Source organism: Ranitomeya variabilis, chromosome 3 (assembly GCF_051348905.1).
Source record: "Ranitomeya variabilis isolate aRanVar5 chromosome 3, aRanVar5.hap1, whole genome shotgun sequence".
Classification (NCBI taxonomy): Eukaryota; Metazoa; Chordata; class Amphibia; order Anura; family Dendrobatidae; genus Ranitomeya; species Ranitomeya variabilis.
In genome coordinates, this window is record NC_135234.1 from 746387414 (window position 1) to 746409232 (window position 21819).

A 21819-nucleotide genomic window follows, 5' to 3' on the forward strand; every position below is an offset into this window, starting at 1 on the left:
ACAACATTACTTTGTACTGATTTATGCACCTTTTGTCCATTATTTCTTTACAATGTGAAAATTTGGTAAACTGTTGGCTTTTTCTTCTGAAAGTTGTGTCCCTAACTGTTGCAGAATTTTACCAATACCTGCATCTGAGCATTACACGCAATGCTATTATTAAACCCCGGGGACTAGCAGTGCAAGCCTGTCATGTAAGTAGTGTATAGCGCTGCAAGACTTCACATCTGTACATTTTTTTGCAACACTATTTTTATGCAATTTCCTTGTGACATTGGCTGGTAAATATCATTGCTTTCTGTTATGTCTATAATTGTATTATTTTGGGAATTTTTAAAAGTTTTTTTTGCTGTGATTTTTATTCTACAATAGTGTAGGAACTCGAAAGACACTGTAGACAATTGACTTGGTTCGCAACTTTGCGTATTTTGGCCAAAATACTAAAGTTGTGCATCTGATCCGACACACACTGCTCTGGCGTCACTTCATTAAGGGGTACCGTACCGACACTTCATTCGCTCTGGCTATCTGGTGTCCCAACCATGTCTAGGGCACTCCAGTACCCCAAGGGCCACAAATGACAGCTATAGGGGCCTCCTGTTTGCGGTCCTTGCACTACATCAGTCTCTTTTAGGCACAACCTACAAGATTCCTACATCTATATAGAACTGCACCACTGGGTCAGGAACCTGCAACAGAAATATAACACTGCCGGCATCACCACTACAAGACCAAGCTTTGAACTTTACATAATTACCGTCAATTTGTGAAGAGGGACAGAAAGATGCCGGACTAATCACCTAGAGTGAGCCAGATGTCATAAATCCATACACAAGATTTGTCGTGAACCGAGGCACAACATTCAGCACAGAATCTACAGAAGATATCCTGCTGGAAAGTAACATTGACACATGACAAAATGCACAATATGATGGTCAGGGCGGTATTGTACGGCCTGATGTCACCTTCGTGTTTCTGCAGCATTTTTTTTTTTTTAAAGGCAAAGAAGACAACAGCTTTAATGGAGTCATGGACATCGATCATTTTAAATTTGGGAATTTTACGTCCCCTACACTCATTTGTAGAGGCGGTGAGCTCTGTGCATGACGCCATTCAGTCCTGTCTGGACTCAGTGATCACAGATATGGAGTCTGGTGATTTTGTCCACTTAAAGTTTAAACTGATCTCCGAGGTTTTATTATCGCAACAGAACAATCGCAGGAGGACTTTGATGCTGAAACATTTTTAAATGCAGTGGCCCGTGCACTACAAAGCAGTGCGGAGCATCAGGCTAGTGATTGTCTGAAAAATTGCCTGAAATTAATGGTGTACAGTCAAATTAAGGTAGATGGTAGCATGCAGGTGTGGACATGGACAGTGAATGGCTCCTGTGCAGGACTTGTGACTGAGCCCCCCACCATCAATCCCCACCCATATAAAACACCTACATTTACATGTATATTCCCATTAAACAATACAATAAACTAGTCACATTCCCATTTACACATTACACAAGTACATAGTAAACACGGGCACAAAAGCCGATATAAAAATGCGCATAATGAGGACATTACTGTGATCCACTTGTTCCCATCACAAGACAATAGTTTTTTGTTTTTTCAATCCAAGGTGTAACAGCCGCACCTTTTAGTCACGTGTTTCACTATATAAGGGCTTGTTTTTTTAGGAGACCGCTGTAACTTTGGTAACTGGCACTTTCCAAAACACAATATATAAGTGTTCGGATTGAGTTTTCATAGGATTTGGATTTTCAAAGTTTCTGTAATTCCCGAGTGTAACATGATGGACATGGTATGTAATATACTACACAGTCATGCTGTGACCCACAGGAATTTACCTCAGGGAAGGGATATGTTTATGCAGATAATGTGATGCAGCAGCAACAAAGGCAAACAGTTCTAGGATGTATGAAGAGAAGCATGGATTCTAGATCACGTGAAGTCATTATTGCTCTCTACTCCTCCTTGGTCAGACCTCATCTGGAATAGCGTGTCCAGTTCTGGGCACCACATTATAAAAGACATAAAAAAAGCTGGAGTAAGTTCAGAGAAAGGCTAACAGGATCTTTAGCGGACTGCAAACTATGTCCTATGAGGAACGGTTAACGTATCTGGAAATGCTTAGCTTGTAAAAAAGAAGGAGAAGAGGAGACTTAATAGCCATCTACAACTATCTCAAGGGTTGTCACAGTGTAGAGGGATCATCATTCTCATTGTACATGGAAACACGAGAAGCAATGGAAAGAAACTGAGAAGATACAGATGAGATTAGAAAAAGCTTTGACAGTGGTGGTGCTCAATGAGTGGAACAGGCTGCCATGAGAGGTGGCGAGTTCTCATTAAATGGAAGTCTTCAAACAGAGGCTGGACAGACCGGGATGATTTAGTGAGTCCTGCATTGAGCAGGGGGTTGGACACGATGACCCTGGAGGTCCCTTCCAACTAAAATTCCATTATTGGCTGATTTAAATATACCAAAATGATCAATGACCCGACTGGGGTCTACACCTCGTAGGCAGGCCTTAGGTATCACGCAATGGACTTTGCAGCAAAAAAAAACAAAAAAAAAAACTCACTCTACTGATGCTATAACCCACATGGCCGACAATGTAACTGATGTGATGACCAAGTGATCTACTTGTATTGTAATACTTTATTATTCTGTAAGAAAATGTTATGGCCTATATTAAATACAGATTGCTGTATATTCTTATACAACCATTACAGAATAATATAAAGTAATAATTGTGCTGCTCGATGTTAATACAAATCATTTGGCACATTAATTGTGCTGCTCTCCATCATTCTGAAATGTCCTGTGTCTGATTCATACTTGATAAAGTTTATATATTTTACAATATTGTGTTTATTTTATGTAATTGAGGGTAAAACCCTAACTTTATGAATAGGGATAAAATTGGAGGGGAGGGGCCATAAAGTATTACATGCATGACAAAACACTATAGAAAACAATGGAACTGTCAACTTAAAAGATGGCCTTGGATAATCTCATATGTATTGCTAGAGATGGGGAAAATTAGCCGGCTTGGACAATCTGACAGGGTGTGATAAGGCGAGGGGATACATTACAGTGGTCATAGTTTGATGGAGCTTAGTGGAGGTGAAGCAACGGTCACCTTGATATTTGGTGAATTATATGGAATCAAAACTAAGAGCATTACAATTACAGAATAGAACCAGCCACCTTATCCATAGGAGGTTATCGTGCATTTGTCCTCTACCCAAGGCAGCCGGAATATTGTCCATCATGCTTTCAGTACATTCACACCCAGGAGGACTCCTCCAGAGGTAAATGCTGCCGCAACTGCATGATGCCAGGCTATGGGGCCAGACATTTATGCAGCTGGAAGAGTCCCAATTTTTCTGGAACCCTTGGAGACAGATGCAATATCTGAACAAGTTACAGAGTTGACAGTGGCCCACACACTTGGCCAGTTAGCTCACCCTGTCCTAGAGCCTGCCTGATAGGAGGCTGCACAGTGTCCGCCGGTGACCAGTCACAGACACAGCTGCACCAACTATTCAGGACATTTCCTCAGAAGGACCTTCATGACGTCACGGTCACATGATTGCGCCATGTGACAGGTCACAAGCGGAGGTTTCGTTTCCAGTAATGAGAAATATGGCCCAGAAGTGTAGTAATAAGAATCCAAGTGGAGGGCAAGCGCTGTACCTGCGGGTCTGGGCGTTAAGATCCCTGTGGTGATGTGCGCTGGCATTGGTGGTCAGCGGGAAGTTCTAGTGCCGGGGCAGGAAATGCAGAGAAATCGCGTGGAGATGGTGCACGCGCAGTGGATAGCCTGAGGGAGAGGTTTGGAACGCTCAACCAGGCGGGCGCCTGCGCGATTGCAAGGAGAATGGCTGGAGTGTGCGCGTGCGCACAGCAAGCCAAAGGCGAAGAGGCGCTGGGAGAGGCGGGCATCCACAGGAGGAACTGTGTATGCGTGCGCAAAGCACACTGAAGAGAAGCGCTGGGAATGTAACTTGCAAGATAGAGGGGGAGATGAGAGTGAAGTATGATGGTAGATGAAAGAAAGGATAGGAGCCAGATGAACGCAAGAAATAAGGTGAAAAGGTGATATGAACAATAGAGATTGAAAGAAGGAAAGGAAATAAAAGAAAAGAAAAAAAAATAGCGAAAAATGATTGAAAAAGAGGGGGGGAAGGGGACTACTAGATTAATGAATGATGAACATGTGATGAAAGGTAATAAATAATAAGGATGGCGAGTGGGATAAAAAAATAATAATTAAATAAAAAAATTAAATGAAAAGCAGTGAACATAGAAAACCTAGAAAAAATGAAAGTAAATGAAAAATGGAAAAGTGAAAAATAGAAGTAAAAATGAAAAACAATAAGAAAATTAGTACTAAAAAATAAGATGAAAAGTGGGAGTCAAAAATAAGAATACAAATAAAACTAAAATGAAAAAAGGAGAAATGGAAAAAAATGAAGATAAAAATAAAATGAAAAAAGGGAAAAAAAAAAGAGAGCAAGTGAAAAAAAATGAAAACAAGATGAAAAAGAGAGTAAAAAAAAATAAAATGAAAAAAATGAAATCAATTAATGAAGAAAATATAAATAAAAAAAAATTAGGAAAAATTTCTCTTCTTGTTTTTTGGGTACTTACCCCAGTCGGGTGTAACAGCCTGAAAGCAGTGAAAAAGGTTAGTGCACAAGAAACCAACAGGTCAGTCTGTTAAACACTAAACCGCCAACAATAGTATATTGAAAAAATATATAGCATAATCATAGAAATATGCATTCAAACAAACTATAGAGTATGGTTCATGCATCTTTACATGAACACCCGAGCCTTACACTATGGCTGGTCCAAATAACTAAAGCAATTGTTACCATCCACCTCTCGTGTCTCCCCTTTTCCTCATAGTTTGTAAGCTTGTGAGCAGGGCCCTCATTCCTCTTGGTATCTATTTTGAACTGTGATTTCAGTTATGCTGTAATGTCTACTGTCTGTACAAGTCCCCTCTATAAGTTGTAAAGCGCTGCGCAATATGTTGGTGCTTTACAAATAAATTATTTTTATTTTTATTATTTCGAATACAGCAGGAGACCCGGTGGCTAAGGTACACTTTCAGAAAACTAGGTCAAGTTCCCGATTTTAGGCCTTCGTGACCGGGAGTTCTCGTGTAGTGTAGGTGATCGCTGGAGAGTTATCTCCGGCGATCTACAGGCTCTGCTACATCTGGATGTCAGGCATCCAGATGTAAAGGTATAGGTTTTCAAATGCAAAAATTGAGTGATATTTTATTGTATTCAAAACAGTAGCATAAGGGTGTTGAGGTAAAGTTTCGACCCCATAATGGGCCTTTATCAAACCTCACTGGAAAAAACAAAGATACAGTACATTGGATGTTGAAGTAAAAAGTAATGTGCCAGAACTATATACAAAAGCGATATACAAACATGCCAATCGGATAGAATAAGTTCCGATATCAAATAGAAAGATCCGATACCAACAGAAAAATGCATGTGGAACTACATACAGTGACATAAAATACATGTATAATATATACAATATATACACACAATGCCCATATAAGGGTGAACGTAGGTTGCAATCAATGATGCAGACATAAGCAGATATAAGCATGATGTGCGTAAGTGCAGCACCCCAGGGTCCTGGTCGTTGCAGTAATGTCATTCTTCCACCAGGGGGAGTGATGTTATGTCTGAAGGCAATAAAGGAGAACGCTTGCCAGGTATCACATACATCCCAACACACTTCACACTCCAGGCCAACAGGGGGAGTCTTGCTTCTATTTATTAGGACACTCCTTACAATTAGGAAAAACTGGTGGCTTGGGATAGGAAGTTAGACAGACGGAAGCTGACTGGAGGGAGGAGTTCGTCAGTCCCTGTCAGGCAGACAGAGGGAAAGGAGGAACATCGAATACCTGCTGACAGTGTGGTCCCTGACAAGGGTTTGATCCTGTCAGAGGCCTAGACAGAAGGCCACGGAGCTGCGCCTGCCCCACGTGCGGCAGACTCCAAAGAAAGACATTAAAGGGAATTGCGTTGCAGAGAGTGAGAAACGAAGTCTTAGCAAAAGGAGAGGAAAACCAGAAGGAGTTCTGCCCTGTAATAGGCTGCCTCCTTCTGAGGCGCAGGAGCCGGTAGCCGGAACACCGATGGAGTACAGATGCTTTACTTCAGAGACCGACAGGACAGCTAGTTCCATATTGGTTGTCTGACCTTTTACCCAGAAGGCAGGGTGGCAAACTGTGGAGGCCGTCTCTAGGTTCCCTGTAAAAAAGCCTCAGGCCACCAGTCATACGGGTTGTTCCTATCCATCCGGGGGACAGAGAGAAAGACATAACATCCAGAACACCAACATCAGTTGTGAGAACCTCACCGAGAAGCTCAGCAGGGAGGTACTACAACACTCAGGCGCTAGAGGAAGGCTACTGATTTCCACCTGGCTAAGGGGACTCTGGATTTGCCTTCATACCGGCCAGATTCTGCCTAACCGTGATCTGGTGCTCTGGACTGTGGATGCTGAAGCCTTCAGTAAAAGGTAAAGAGACTGCAACCTTGTGTCCTCGTTCTTTAGTGCGTCCTGCACCATTCACCATCTACACTTCTGGGAAGCCCTGGGGACATACTTCACCTGTGGGAAGGTATACCATCTAGCTGCCATAATATCACCCCAGCGGACCCCAAAGCAGCGTCGGTCACCCTGACCGAATACCACAGGTGGCGTCACGAACATTAAACCATAAAAACTCTTCCTTTTATTGGACGGCCCTCAAAGGGCCACAGACCGGGTCGAGCCACCGTGACATCCCTATCGAGGACAGAAGGACCCGGTACAGAGTACCCCATTGCCCTACACGTGGGGCGCTTCATAAGCGCAGGCAGAGGGCACCACATATAGTCTAAAATATGCAACAAAAGATAATTTGACAAGTCAATATACAGGGGAAGTGTAAATAAATGAACTGACCTTGTAGAATCAATTATGAAAAGGAAATGCAGCGCCCCAGAGTCCTGGTCATTGCAGTAATGTCGCTCTTCCACCAGGGGATACGTCTGATAGTACTAAAGGAGTTCACCTGACCAGGTCACACACTACACTTCACACTCCAGTCCACCAGGGGGAGCAAAGGTGCTATTTACTAGGCCACTCCTCACACACGGGTTAAACTGGTGGGTTGGATATAAAGTCAGAGAAGCTACCTGGGTTTGACCCAGAGAGGACCTGTCAGGGGTGGGATCCTGGCAGAGAGCAAGCACGAGATAGAATGTTACAGAGCTGCGCCTGCACCCATTGCGGCAGCATCCTAAGAAAGGACACGAAGCGAAGTATATTGTGGAGAGTGAGAAACGAAGTCACAGCACAAGGAGATAATACCGGGAGGAGTTCTGCCCCAAGATCGGCAGCCTCCTTCTGAGGCACGCAGCCAGTGGCTGGAACACCGAGGGAGTAATAGGCTCTACGCATTACTTCAGAGACCGGCAGGACAGTCGATTCCAAGTTGGCTGCCCGACCTTAATACCTATGAAGACAACGGAGGCAAATTGTGGGAGAGGGGCGTCTCTAGGGTCCCTATAAAATAGCTCCAGGCCTACCCAGTCATACGGGTTGTCCTATCCATATCATCAAACCACGCAGAGTGTGCAAAAGAGAGCACCGCACCGACTCACGGCGCGGTGGTGCCACTCTGCATCCCAGAGCTTCCAGCTAACAGAACAAAATCATAATAGCAAGCTGGACAAAAACACAATGGTAACAAATAAGCTAGCAGGGACTTAGCTTTTGCTGAAGTAGACAGGTCATCTGAAAGATCCAAGAAAACTGAACCAGTACTAGAACATTGACAGCTGGCATCAGGTAACGATCTAACTGGAGTTAAATAGAGCAGCCAGCCAAGGCCTAAACGAGATCAGCTGGAGAAGGAACCTCAGAACCAGCAGCTCCACTCTCAGCCACCAGAGGGAGTCCATGGACAGAACTCGCCGAAGTACCATTCATGACCACAGGAGGGAGTTCGAGAACAGAATTCACAACAGGTGGCGTCACGAACACCGTAACAACTACTCCTTTAATTGGACGCCCCTCAGAAGGGCCACGGACCGGGTCGGGCCACCGTGACATTCCCAGAACCGAGAGAGAGATAGACCCAGTACCGAGTACCCCATTGCCCTACACGTGGGGGCGCTCCAGAAACACCGTAGAGGATAAGTAAGGAAACACCGCAGAAGGAAAACAATTATGAAAAGGGCTCCTAGGTAGAGCTGTGGAAGGAAAAGAGATGCAAAAAAAGGGGAAGGAAAGAACAAAAGGAATGAGAAAAAAAATAACTAAAAAAAAATAAAGACGACGACGTACCTACTGGCAACACATGGACTGGGACCGCAATCTCACCATACCCATAAGAGCTAGAGGAATGCATACATAGTAATGAGAAATATGAAAATGTATTTTTATTAAAAAAAAAAAAAAAAAAAAAGCTATAAAATGTATTCTGCAGGTTTATAAATAGTGCACTGCTGTACATTAACTCCATATCAGGTCCAGAACAATATTAAGGTCAAAGCACAGGTGGTGTTATATGAACAGCAGCAATGAATGTGCGCACCATCCAGGAGAGCGTGTGCCAGCAGTCTTTTCTTCGGATGGAGGGATTGTTGACAGATGTTCCAGTTCATAACGTCCACCCTCCGCTGCTCCTTTCCCATCCTTCTTGTGTTCAAGAATCTGTCGCATTTGCTCTTGTGCATATGCTGGCTTTTCTGTAAGGGGTCCTGGTGGGGCAGGAAATCCTAGAATTTCAGGTGCCATGTATGGACGGAGCCACCCAACCAGCGGAGTACTACCTGGAGTATAGTGTGTGCATGTGGTAAAATAACAGGCCGTCCACCTTGTAGGGATAGGACTGTGTGAGGACACTCTGAATGGAATCCAACGAACAGGGGAAATTCGGCAGACCAACGAACTTGAAATGGTTGATCTTGGAAATATTACACAACCCATCTTCTTCCTGCAGCTTTGATTGGAGCCAGTAAAAGCGAAAGTCAGTGTGGCAGTCGTACACTGGGTGTCCCCTCCAACACATGACATCTAACACGTAATATGTGTGAGACTCCTCGTTATATATGCAGTCTAGAATAGTATGGTCTTTACCAGTAGCACTGTTAGGCCGATTTCCACCTGGTAGTAATGATGGAAACCTGTTCACGCAGTACCCACTTTTAGTGTAAGCTGCAGTAGAACCCCGTGAAGCCACAACTAAAGAACGCTTTCCAGTGGGGCAGACTACAAGAATCCAAAGATCAGCCAGATCTGGAGGAATTTCTATTAGCCACTCAGAAAGCATAATCTGGTTAGCATAATGTCTGGGTAACTTTTTGCAAGGCTCCACATCCATGTCCTCTGCGTCTTCATCTACGTCTTAGTTTGTTTCCCATCCTCATCCTTCTCTTCATCTTGGTCTGTCCAATCCCCAGATGCGAGCCGGCGAGCATGGTTGATATAGTTCAAGTGCTTTAGTTTCTGTAGTTCCAGCAGTTTCCTCCTGCGCTCGCTCTGCTCCAGAGAGCTGGATTTGCCTTTATACTGCGCTAATCTAAGTCCCACGGTGGTTCTACATGGAGGCTGTACGACGAGGAGTTCCGCAGGCGGCTGGCCTCAGCGGATCTGGGCTGGGGTGTAAAAGCAACAGACGTATGATTACGACTCATGGGGTCCCAAAAACAGTCCCCCTTTTCAGCAGCGACCATTTATTACTCAGCAGCCACAGGCCAGGATTCAGTGGTCGTACATGGACCGGGGGCCTGGTTACTTTTTAACGAAGGATACTGCCAATTCCACGGGTCCTGTAAATACAGACACGAATGCTCATCCTGCTGCCAAGCAAACAGTGCTTGCAAAGCATAACCCCGGTGAACGTAACCACAATAAGCCCATGGCTAAGCCTTTATTCCAATAAAGAAGCTGCGCAGCAGCTATATTACGGTTTTAAATACCATTTTATCCCCTTCGATTTTTAGATTTGCCGTAGTCGGTGTTTGACTAAATTTTGGTGTGCAAATTCCGAGATTTTACATCAAAAATCCAAAAAGAGGTAGAACTAGTCAGGATAGCGGGCCCAATTAAATCATTGCCATTCAGGAATTTCAGAATCTCGCCACTAGGTATTGTTCCCAAAAAAGAACCCGGAAAATATCGGCTGATACATCACCTTTCCTACTCAAAAAGGCGCATAGGTTAATGATGTGATACCCGCGGAAGAGACGTCTAACCTACGCTTCATTTGACAGGGCAATCATTAGCATTACGCCTATTGCCTGTGCACTACCTCGATGATTTTTTGCTCATTGGACCCAGGGACTCCAAACACTGCTCCTTCCTTCTCCAAAAGTTTAAAGTTTATATCTCGTCAATTCAGAGTACCACTATCACCAGAAAAAACAGTCGGCGAGTGTAACGTGCTGCCTTTCCTCGGCATCGAAATAGACACCAATGCAATTGTTTTTCGATTACCAGCTGATAAAAAAAATCACAAAAAAACCTGAAAATGGTAGAAAATTTCCACGAAGCAAAAAAAGGCACCCTACAGCAGATTCAGTCCTTGCTAGGTTTGCTCAATTTTGCTTGCCGCGCAATGCCAGTGGGCAGAGTTTTCATGCCGATTGTTGCTAGCAACCAAGGGCATCGCCCAGCAGGGCCACAGAATTAGACTCAACCGCTCCCTGAAGGCGGACTTGCTGGTCTGGAGGACATTCCTAGAATCCTACAATGGGCATACATGCGTCATGGCACGAGAGACGCCAAGCAAAGATCTAGGCCTAGTGGTGGGTGGAAATATCACAGATGGTTTTGTGGCAATCTACAAGGACCAATGGTGCAAAGGCACCTGGCCAGTCTTATGGACCACGGCCACGACCCAGCACTGGTAGAAGCTTTTTCTATAGTAACATCAGTCGAGCTTTGGGGTGCCAATTGAAAAATACAAACATAGATTTTTAACCAAACACCCGAGAACAGGAAAAACCTTAAAGGGAACCTGTCACCTCAAATTGGCAGGATATGTAAATGCCTTTTTTCCGGTCTGGTGGGCGGCGTTTCGTCTTTAATTCTCAAACATATTACGGACAACAGGGACGGATTGGGTGGAGAAATGGAGTACTTGCCTCCATAGTTCGCGTGTGTGCAATGCAATCTTCGTTCGCGCAGTATGCTTTGCCCATCTGCGGGCAAAGCCGAAAACATTACATGCCTGTGCACTATGTCCCAGAAGTATTTCGCCGTGTTGTGGGACAGTGCACTGGCACATGCGCAGTAATGCTTTTCGGCTTTGCCCACAGTTGGGCAAAGCATACTGCGTGTGCACGAGCGAAGATTGCATTGAGCACGCGCGAACTATAGAGGACAAGTACTCTAAGTCTCAAACATATTGCGGACAACAGGGACGGATGGGGTGGAGAAATTAAGACGAAACGCCACCCATCAGACCGAAAAAAAAGGCATTTACATATCCCGCCAATTTGAGGTGACAGGTTCCCTTTGAACAGCATGTCCTCCTCTTGCCCACCCTTACTCATGCTGTTGCACCGCCTAGCGCTATTATGCATCAAACATCTGGTGCTGTGCCACATTTACATCAGTTGCAGATGAGAACATTGTTAACTGTTATCTTCTGATAGGCAGGCCTTCAAAGTCTTCCTTCCCAACGTGCAGCCATCGGGCCTACAGTGTCCTCCTTCACTTTGGGACATGGTGGCCAATCACTGATGCCCTTAACCCACCTTTCAGTGACACCGGCTACCTGGCGGGTTTACGGTAAGGCATGGGAAGAGTGGTGCTCGCTAATTCAAGGAAGACCAGTCGATAGGTGCAACCGAGTGAGATGCGAAGTGTTAGTAGAACTCTTAAAATCGGCTCAAGCGTCAGGTACATTAACGGCATCTATCGGGAATAGCCTTCTTGCAGATAATGGGGTGGGCGGTCGTAACTAAATATTTTTTCAATCAAGCAAACCGTTAAAAACTGGAAAAGGCTTCAACCTAGTCAGGAATGCCATCGCTCCGTTTCGTTAAGGCTATTGCACAACATTATTGAAATTTCTTCATCAGTATGCAAGTCACAATACAAGTCAACACTAATATCTGCAGAGTTCGCAATAGCCTTCTTCGGGGCACTTGGCATTAGTGAACTAGTGCTGCAGTCATAAAGCATTGGTAGGCGGCTTAAATCAAGGAAGACCTTGTTATATGTGGCGACACTCTGCGCATTAGAGTGCGGAAATCCAAATGCGATCCCACTGGTAGGTGTCATAATTGACGCCTCTCCATTATTAATCTGGCTTAATGTCACCTTATAATAGCAAGGTGACCTTAACCCTTCATTACCCCATATCCCACCACTACATGGGAGTGGGAAGAGAGTGGCCAAGTGCCAGAATTGGCGCATCTTCCAGATGTGCCTTTTCTGGGGTGGCTGGGGCAGATGTTTTTAGCTGGGGGGGGCAATAACCATGGACCCTCTCCAGGCTATTAATATCTGCCCTCAGTCACTGGCTTTACCACTCTGGCGGAGAAAATTGCGCGGGAGCTCACGCCAATTTTTCCCGCGATTTAACCCTTTAATTTAATAGCTAGAGCGCCAAAATTTTGCACATACACACTACTAACATTAGTAGTGTGGAATATGAAAAACAAAAAAAGGGATATGAGATGGTTTACTGTATGTAACCATGTCTCATATCCTGTCGGGTTTGTGAAGGAGATAGGAAAAGCCGGCAATTGAATTACCGGCTTTTCTACAGAACACCACTGCGTATTTCTCGCAAGCCACACTGCTGGTCCGTGTGTAATCCGTATTTTTCTTGCCCCCATAGACTTTCATTGGCGATTTTTTTTGCGCAATACGGTGACAAACGCAGCATGCTGCGATTTTCTACAGCAGTAGAAGACCGTATAATACGGATCAGTAAAATACGGCTGATAGGAGCTGGGACATGGAGAATCATTGGGCCGTGTGCAATCCGTATTTTCTGCACCTCTCATACGTCCGTAAAACTCGCTAGTGTGACGCCGGCCTAACTACTATTCTTCTGCAGAGCATCTCACCTATAACTCTATACTGTTTTTCCTGCTGATATTCATGTCTGGGCATTTTTCACATATTATGGGAACATCCTCACCTTGCACCTCAAATATAGATCTGAAACTTTGTGATGCGCAATTGGCAATTTTCCTTTGGGCAATTTTCTGGTCACCAGAGGAAACGTATAATAGAAAAATGTCACCATGCCTGCATTTTTCACCCACTACCGACTTTGACTTACAGATGCTGATGTAAAATACTGACCAAATACTGAAAGTGTGAACATGTGCTTAAAGAAACTTTCTAGCTAAAAAAACCAACAACCCTACAGCTTCACAATGGAAGGATAAAAGGTCAATTAATCTTGGACAGGCCTTGTAAATACTGTTAGCCAACCTGAAATATTGGATTATATACATTAGAATTGTCCTGATATACTCTATCATGTGGGAGGTCAGTGGTAAAGCTCTGTTCGGTACTATCATCCCGAGAATTAGTTGCTTCTACTTGCGGTTTGATGGAATAGCGATCGACATCCGATCACATCAAGTCTGTTTATTCTCTTTGACATGTACCGATTCCAGATCTTACTGTTCAATATAGAAGTAACTTGTGGATCACATTCTAGGTAAACTGGATCATAGATTTATACCTTCATTTCTGTTTGGGACATCTGGTCACAATGTGCGGCATTATATTGCCTTTATATCATAACTGTTGCCTATTTCCATCCTTGATGCTCCATTGTGCTATTGTAAAATTACCGAATTATATGATTTTTTTATTCTTTTTCTCCTTCAATAAAACAAGTTTAAAAAGGGTAAAGCTTTGAGGAAGGTAACTTTCCTTCCTGGTAGATTACTTTTCATCTTGTTGGGTATCTACAGTATGTGTCCATTTATTCCATGGTGCTTTACATGTGAGGAGGGGTGTACATAATAAAAACAAGTACAATAATCTTGAACAATACAAGTCACGACTGGTACAGGAGGAGAGAGGACCCTGCCCACGAAGGCTCACAATCTACAAGGGATGGGTGAGGATACAGTAGGTGAGGGTAGAGCTGGTCATGCAGCGGTTTGGTCGATCGGTGGTTACTGCAGGTTGTAGGCTTGTCAGAAGAGGTGGGTCTTCAGATTCTTTTTGAATATTTTGATGATAGGCGAGAGTCTGATATGTTGTGGTAGAGGGTTCCAGAGTAGGGGTGATACGCGAGAGAAATCTTGTATACGATTGTGGGAAGAGGAGATAAGAGGGGAGTAGAGAAGGAGATCTTGTGAGGATCGGAGGTTGCGTGCAGGAAAGTACCAGGAGACGAGGTCACAGATGTACAAAGCCATCCACAACCTGTCTCCTCCATACATCATGGTTAGGGTTTTGTACTGGAGTCTCTGGGCAATGGGGAGCCAGTGAAGGGATTTACAGAGAGGAGAGGCCGGAGAATAGCGGGGGGACAGGTGGATTAGTCGGGCAGCAGAGTTTAGAATAGATTGGAGAGGTGCGAGAGTGTTAGAGGGGAGGCCACGGAGCAGGAGGTTGCAGTAGTCAAGGCGAGAGATGATGAGGGCATGGACTAGGGTTTTTGCAGATTCTTGGTTGAGGAATGTACGGATCCATGAAATATTTTTGAGTTGAAGGTGGCAGGAAGTGGAAAGGGCTTGGATATGTGGTTTGAAGGAGAGATCAGCGTCAAGAATTACCCCGAGGCAGCGAGCTTGTGGGACTGGGGAGAGTGGGCAGCCATTTACTGTAATTGACTGTAGTTCGCTGGGGGGGGGGGGGGGGTCGTGTGAGATGGGGAAAAGATGATGAATTCTGTTTTGTCCATGTTAAGTTTCAGAAATCTAGCGGAGAAGGATGAAATAGTGATTGAGGGATTCTGGTTAGTAGGGAGGTGATATCTGGTCCAGAGATGTAGATCTGTGTGTCATCAGCATAGAGGCGATACTGAAAGCCATGAGATTCTATGAGCTGTCCCAGGCCAAAGGTGTAAATGGAGAAGAGCAGGGGCCCTAAGACTGAACCTTGTGGGACTCCGACAGATAGGGGGCGAGGTGAGGAGGTGGTGTGTGAGTGGGAGACGCTGAATGTCCGGTCTGTTAGGTATGATGAGATCCAGGATAGGGCTAAAGGTACCTTCACACTGACCAACTTTCCAACGATAACGATACCGATCCGTGACGTTGCAGCGTCATGGATAGCGATATCGTTGAGTTTGACACGCAGCAGCGATATGGATCCTGCTGTGATATCGTTGGTCGGAGCAGAAAGTCCAGAACTTTATTTGGTCGTCAGATCGGCATGTATCGTTGTGTTTGACAGCAAAAGCAACGATGCCAGCAATGTTTTACAATGGTAACCAGGGTAAATATCGGGTTACTAAGCGCAGGGCCATGCTTAGTAACCTGATATTTACCCTGGTTACCATTGTAAAAGTAAAAAAAAACAAAAAAAAAAAAAACACTACATACTCACCTTCTGATGTCTGTCACGTCCCCCGGCGTCCGCACTGCTGCTCAGAGCTTCCTGCACTGAATGTGTCAGTGCCGGCCGTAAAGCAAAGCACAGCGGTGACGTCACCGCTGTGCTTTAGGGCCGGCGCTTACACAGTGCAGGGAAGCGGACGCCGGGGGACACGACAGACACCGGAACGTAAGTATGTAGTGTTTGTGTTTTTTTACATTTACACTGGTAACCAGGGTAAACAACGGGTTACTAAGCGCGGCCCTGCGCTTAGTAACCTGATGTTTACCCTGGTTACCCGGGGACTTCGGCATTGTTGGTCGCTGGAGAGCTGTCTGTGTGACAGCTCTCCAGCGACCACACAACGATGAAACAGCGACGCTGCAGCGATCGGCATCATTGTCTATATCGCTGCAGCGTCGCTTAATGTGACGGTACCTTAAGTCTGTGATACCAAGGGATGAGAGGGTCTGTAATAATAGGGAATGGTCCACTGTGTCAAAGGCAGCCGACAGGTCGAGGAGGAGGACAGTAGTGTCGCTTGTGCAGCGCCCCAGAGTCCTGGTCGTTGCAGTACTGTGGCTCCGCCGCTAAGGGGGGCTATGGTACGTCTGATGGCACTGAAGGAGTTCATCTGACCAGGTATCACAGACACCAATACATTTCACAGTCTGGCCTCCAGGGGGAGCTAAGGGTACTATTCATTAGGCCACTCCTCACAGTCTGGTAAAACTCGGGGTTAGGCAGGAAGTTAGAGAGAACGCTGACTGGGTTGGAACCAGGCAACACCTTGTGGCAGAGGGTGTTGTAGGGGAAGATTCGGTAGGGTCCCTGTCAGGGGTGGGATCCTGACAGGCCTGGCAAACAGAGAAAGCTACGGGACCGTGCCTGTACTTCATAGCGGCGGTGCCCTAAGAAAGGACAAGAAGCGAGATTTATTGTGCTGAGTGAGAAACGAGATCAAAGCAAGAAGGAGAATACCAGTAGGAGTCGTGCTGTAAGATCGAGGCAACATCCTACTGAGGCGTAAACAACCGGCGGCCGGAACGCCGAGGAGGTACAGAGCTCTAAGCCATACTTTAAACCAACGGCAGGACAGTCAGTCACAGGCGGGCTGTCTCACCTAAATCACCTACGCAGACATAGGGGGCAACCTTTGGAGAGGGGCGACTCTAGGGTCCCGGAAGAGCTCCGAGCCTACCCGTCATACGGGTGCGTCCCAACCATAACACCAGGGAGGGACGGAGGATTAGCAGAAGATCATCTAATCGAGTTGTGAGGGAACACGAGAAACAGACACAACAGTTGTGGGGACTATCCCATAAGCTCAGCAGGGGAGAACCACAACACATAGCGCTAGCAGGAAGGCACAGATTTCCACCTGCAAAGGGAACTCTGGAGGTGCCATCGGACCGGCCGGACTTGCACAGCCTGGTTAACCGTATTCCAGATTGAGGACTTTGAGACCTTCAGTAAAGAGGTAAAGAGACTGCAACCTGGTGTCCTCGTTATTTACTGCACCGCACCACTACCACCACTACCACCATCCACATCTATTACTGTACGCCCCTCAGCAGGGTCACGGACCGGGTCTAGCCACCGTGTCAACCCCAGGACAGAGACTCAGAGGCCCGGTACCGGGTACCCCTCGGCCCTGCGGCAGTGGGGGCGCTGCACTTGCTCTTGGCGGTTAAGAGGTCATTGGTGACCTTAGTTAGGGCAGTTTCAGTGGAATGGTGTGACCGGAAGCCAGATTGTAAGCGGTCAAAGAGGGAATTAGAGGGGTTCTTTCTAAGGGTACTTTTTTTGGTTTAGTTTTTGCTCCACTTTTTTTTTTACACTTGTACTTTTCCGGTAAAAAATGAACGAATAGCATTTTATGCTAATTTCAGCCATTTTTGGAGTAAAACAAATGAGTTATAATTTCTTTTGAGACTACTTACTTAAGGTACCGTCACACTCAGCAACTTTGCAAAGAGAACGACAACAATCCGTGACGTTGCAGTGTCCTGGATAGCGATCTCGCTGTGTTTGACACGCAGCAGCGATCTGGATCCCGCTGTGCCATCGCTGGTCGGAGCTAGAAGTCCAGAACTTTATTTTGTCGCCAGGTCGGCGTGTATCGTCATGTTTGACATCAAAAGCAACGACGCCAGCAACGAGCATAGGGGGCGTCGCAGCGTCTCCTTCTAGGCAGTCGGTACACTCCGGCTGTTTGACATGGAGCTAACAACCAGCGAGAACGAGAAGTGAGTTGCCGTTACGTCACCGGTTAGCTCCTGCAACGTTCTGGAGTTGCTGTGTTTGACGTCTCTACAGCGACCTAAACAGCGACGCTCCAGCGATCTAGTTTAGGTCGGCTCGTTGTCTACATCGCCGCAGCATCGCTGAGTGTGACAGTATTTTTACTGAATCTACTATTGTTTATGAAGTAAACAGTTGCCTTAGGTGCAGATTTACACATGCTTTCAGTACAAACCATACGCATTGGCTTTCAGTACAGTTCTGTGCAATTTTTTTTTCTCTGTTATTTCCCTGCTTTTCCTCTAAAAATAAATACATTCAGTTCTCAAGATTGGATATTGTAAAAGAAAATTTTTTTTTTCCTTGTGCTGTTTCTCTGACTGTTCAAAGCAAACCTGAAAAGCTATTTGTTTTCTTCCCTCTTATCTCAACATTCCAGGGGGGGTGGTGTCTGGTGTCTCTTGTTATGTAATCAGTAAGTAATCCGTTCAGCTAGCCATTTCAGCCCCAGTTTTGTTGGAGAGAATATCTGGAGAAATCTGAGCCTTGAATGCAAATCTATACAGGCATGAGGCTTCTAAACTATGCTTTTCTTCTCAAATTATTCATTTCTGTTGCTTAGTTTTCTTATTGTAAAGCAACAATTATTTTCATATTGCTTATGCATTGTTTGATTACTGCCATGATGTAAGATAATTGTCACTGCCCGCTTGTGTGCAATGATGGCAATCACTTTTTACAGCTTGCATGGCACATATGTTCAAGTTGATTGATTCTTTGTCATTCAAGAGAATCTACATAAAATAAGACTGTTTCTGAAGAATTAGGACATTCAATTCAATTCAAATGAGCTTTATTGGCAGGACTAAGTACACATTAGCATTGCCAAAGCGTATGGCTAATTAGGCCTTTTATTGAAGAGAGACAGGTGAATCCCAGAAGTGAAGGAGCACTTGCCATTGTTCAAAGCATCCAAGAAAGCCCACCAACATCCTCATGACCCGAAGCAAAACCACATCCTGTCCAAATACGCAGTGAGGAAGAGATGAACAAGCTCGGTGCTAAGATTGTAAAGGCGGAAATAATGGGGAACACGGAGATGGCTGCAAAACTCAAAGCTCAACTGGAAGAAGCTCGTCAGCAAAATCGACTGGAAGACTACGAGAAAGAAAGGAGAGAAAAATCCCAGAAATCCGAAGCTGGAGAAGAGCAAGAAGTTCTGCTGGTGAAAACCGACCTATCTGGTAGAGCGTGGCCAGTGAACTCCATGGTGGGTCCTGCAGAGCCGCGGAGAGGAAGGCGAAAAAGACAACTGGTTGAGACACACGTGGACAAGGAGAGGGTGCGTTACTTCCATGATGACGACCATCAGAGCCTTCAAGATCTGGTCAAGAGAGAAAAGATGTGAACTGCCGAAGACCAGAACAAGCTATACCTGAGAATGGCAGCCAAGCTCAGAGAGAAGACTGACCGGGATTACTACACCCTGGACGATATGTTTGTCTCAAAAGCTGCAAAGAAAGAGCGAGCAAATGAGGAAGAGGAAAGAGAGAGGCAGCAAGCCATGGCCGAGCATCGGAGACTGGCTGCCAGAATGGAAAAATGTCCATTTTGCTTTGATAATGCTGAGCTGCCAAAGCACCTGATCATTGCTATAGGAGTGAAGGTATATTTGTGTCTTCCCAACCACCTTTCCCTCACGGAGGGACATTGTCTGATCGTTCCTTTACAACACTACACTGCAGCGACGCTTCTGGATGAAGACCTATGGAATGAAATTCAGATGTTCCGTAAAACATTAGTCAGGCTATTTGCCGATAACGGACTGGACTGCGTCTTTCTGGAAACAAACACAAACTTAAAAAAACGCTTTCATCTGGTCTATGAATGTATTCCCCTGCCGAAGGAGGTGGGAGATATGGCACCCATTTATTTCAAGAAAGCAATTCTGGAATCTGACGAGGAATGGTCTATGAATAAGAAGCTAATAGACCTGTCTACAAAGGATGTTCGGCGATCTGTTCCAAAAGGCTTGCCTTATTTCTCAGTGGATTTTGGACTACAAGGAGGTTTTGCTCACATTATCGAAGACCATAACAAGTTCCCACATTATCTTGGCAAGGAAATCATCGGTGGCATGCTGGATCTGGAGCCCAGAGTCTGGAGAAAAGCCGTGCGAGAGAACTTTGACGATCAGAGGAAAAAGGTTTTACAGTTTGCACAGTGGTGGAAGCCCTTTGATTTCACAAAAACAAAAGAGTAACCTCTGTGCAATAAATGTATTGTAACTGTTACATTGTGTGTATATATTACTTCTCACTATGTACACCGGGCACTTTTTATCTTTTTATTTTAAGTGTCATCTGAAAACAGAAAAAAATAAAATTATTTTAATAAACTTTGTAAATACTTTAAAAAAAAATAAAAAATGTATGTGGTAATGATTATGGTTCAAGCAACATATTGTAATCCGATTTCTTATATTTTATTCTTCTCCGCGTTTTCTGCAATTAATGCGGCCCAAACCGCTCGGCGTAGAGACCCCGTTTAGGCAGCGTTTCGAAGCCCTCGGTGGGGACAGGTGTGCTATGTATTTTAGGAGTTGATCCGATTTGTAGGTTTTTTTTGTTTTTTTAAAAATCGCATTAAAAAAAAATTTCCCATAGGAATTAATGGCAACCTTTCCCTGACCCCCAACTGACATGGATTAAAGCCACAGCACAGGTGCACTGACCTTACAAAGATGGCTGCTAGGCAAATGTACAGTGTCCGTATATAGGGGGGTTGTCTGTAAATAGGGGGGGGGGGGATGTCTGTATATAAGTAAGTGCCCCCCATCCTGTGTGTGAAAAGTAAGTGCCCCCGGGTCCTGTATGTGAAAAGTAAGTGCCCCCCGGTCCTGTGTGTGAAAAGTAAGTGCCCCCCGTCCTGTGTGATAAGCAAGTGCCCCCCCGTCCTGTGTGATAAGCAAGTGCCCCCCCGTCCTGCGTGATAAGCAAGTGCCCCCCCATCCTGCGTGATAAGCAAGTGCCCCCCGTCCTGTGTGATAAGCAAGTGCCCCACCGTCCTGTGTGATAAGCAAGTGCCCCCCCGTCCTGTGTGATAAGCAAGTGCCCCCCCCGTCCTGTGTGATAAGCAAGTGCCCCCCCGTCCTGTGTGTGATAAGCAAGTGCCCCCCCGTCCTGTGTGTGATAAGCAAGTGCCCCCCCGTCCTGTGTGTGATAAGCAAGTGCCCCCCCGTCCTGTGTGTGATAAGCAAGTGCCCCCCGTCCTGTGTGTGATAAGCAAGTGCCCCCCGTCCTGTGTGTGATAAGCAAGTGCCCCCCCGTCCTGTGTGATAAGCAAGTGCCCCCCCCGTCCTGTGTGATAAGCAAGTGCCCCCCCGTCCTGTGTGTGATAAGCAAGTGCCCCCCCGTCCTGTGTGTGATAAGCAAGTGCCCCCCGTCCTGTGTGTGATAAGCAAGTGCCCCCCGTCCTGTGTGTGATAAGCAAGTGCCCCCCGTCCTGTGTGTGATAAGCAAGTGCCCCCCGTCCTGTGTGTGATAAGCAAGTGCCCCCCCCGTCCTTGTGTGATAAGCAAGTGCCCCCCCGTCCTGTGTGATAAGCAAGTGCCCCCCCCCCCCCCCCCCCCCCGTCCTTTGTGTGATAAGTAAGTGCTGCTGTAAAGCTGGCAGTGCTGTTCAAGCACCATGTATTTCCTTCAGGAAATGCCCATCTAGTTTGATTTGTTATTTGATATATCCACACTTAATCATGCACAAAGTGCAAGAGTGCAAGAAAAGCGTACTGGAGGAATTAGAAATACTGGTAATATACCTTTAAGGCTATGTGCACACGCTGCGGATCCGCAGCGGATTTGAAGCTGCGGATCCGCAGCAGTTTTCCATGTGGTGTACAGTAATATTAACCTATGGAAAACTAAATCCGCAGTGCACATGCTGCGGAATATTCCGTGCGGATTCGCTGCGGAAAAAAAAGAAGTAGCAAGTCACTTTCTGC

At 45.6% G+C, this 21819-nt stretch overlaps 2 pseudogenes; one reads left to right on the top strand and one right to left on the bottom strand.

The window, feature by feature from the left end:
* Positions 1 to 8116: 8116 nt before the first annotated feature.
* LOC143817794 (snurportin-1 pseudogene) lies at positions 8117 to 10340 on the bottom strand (annotated as a pseudogene).
* A 480-nt stretch (positions 10341 to 10820) lies between these two features.
* Positions 10821 to 20144, top strand: LOC143817795 (CWF19-like protein 2 pseudogene; annotated as a pseudogene).
* Positions 20145 to 21819: the final 1675 nt, after the last annotated feature.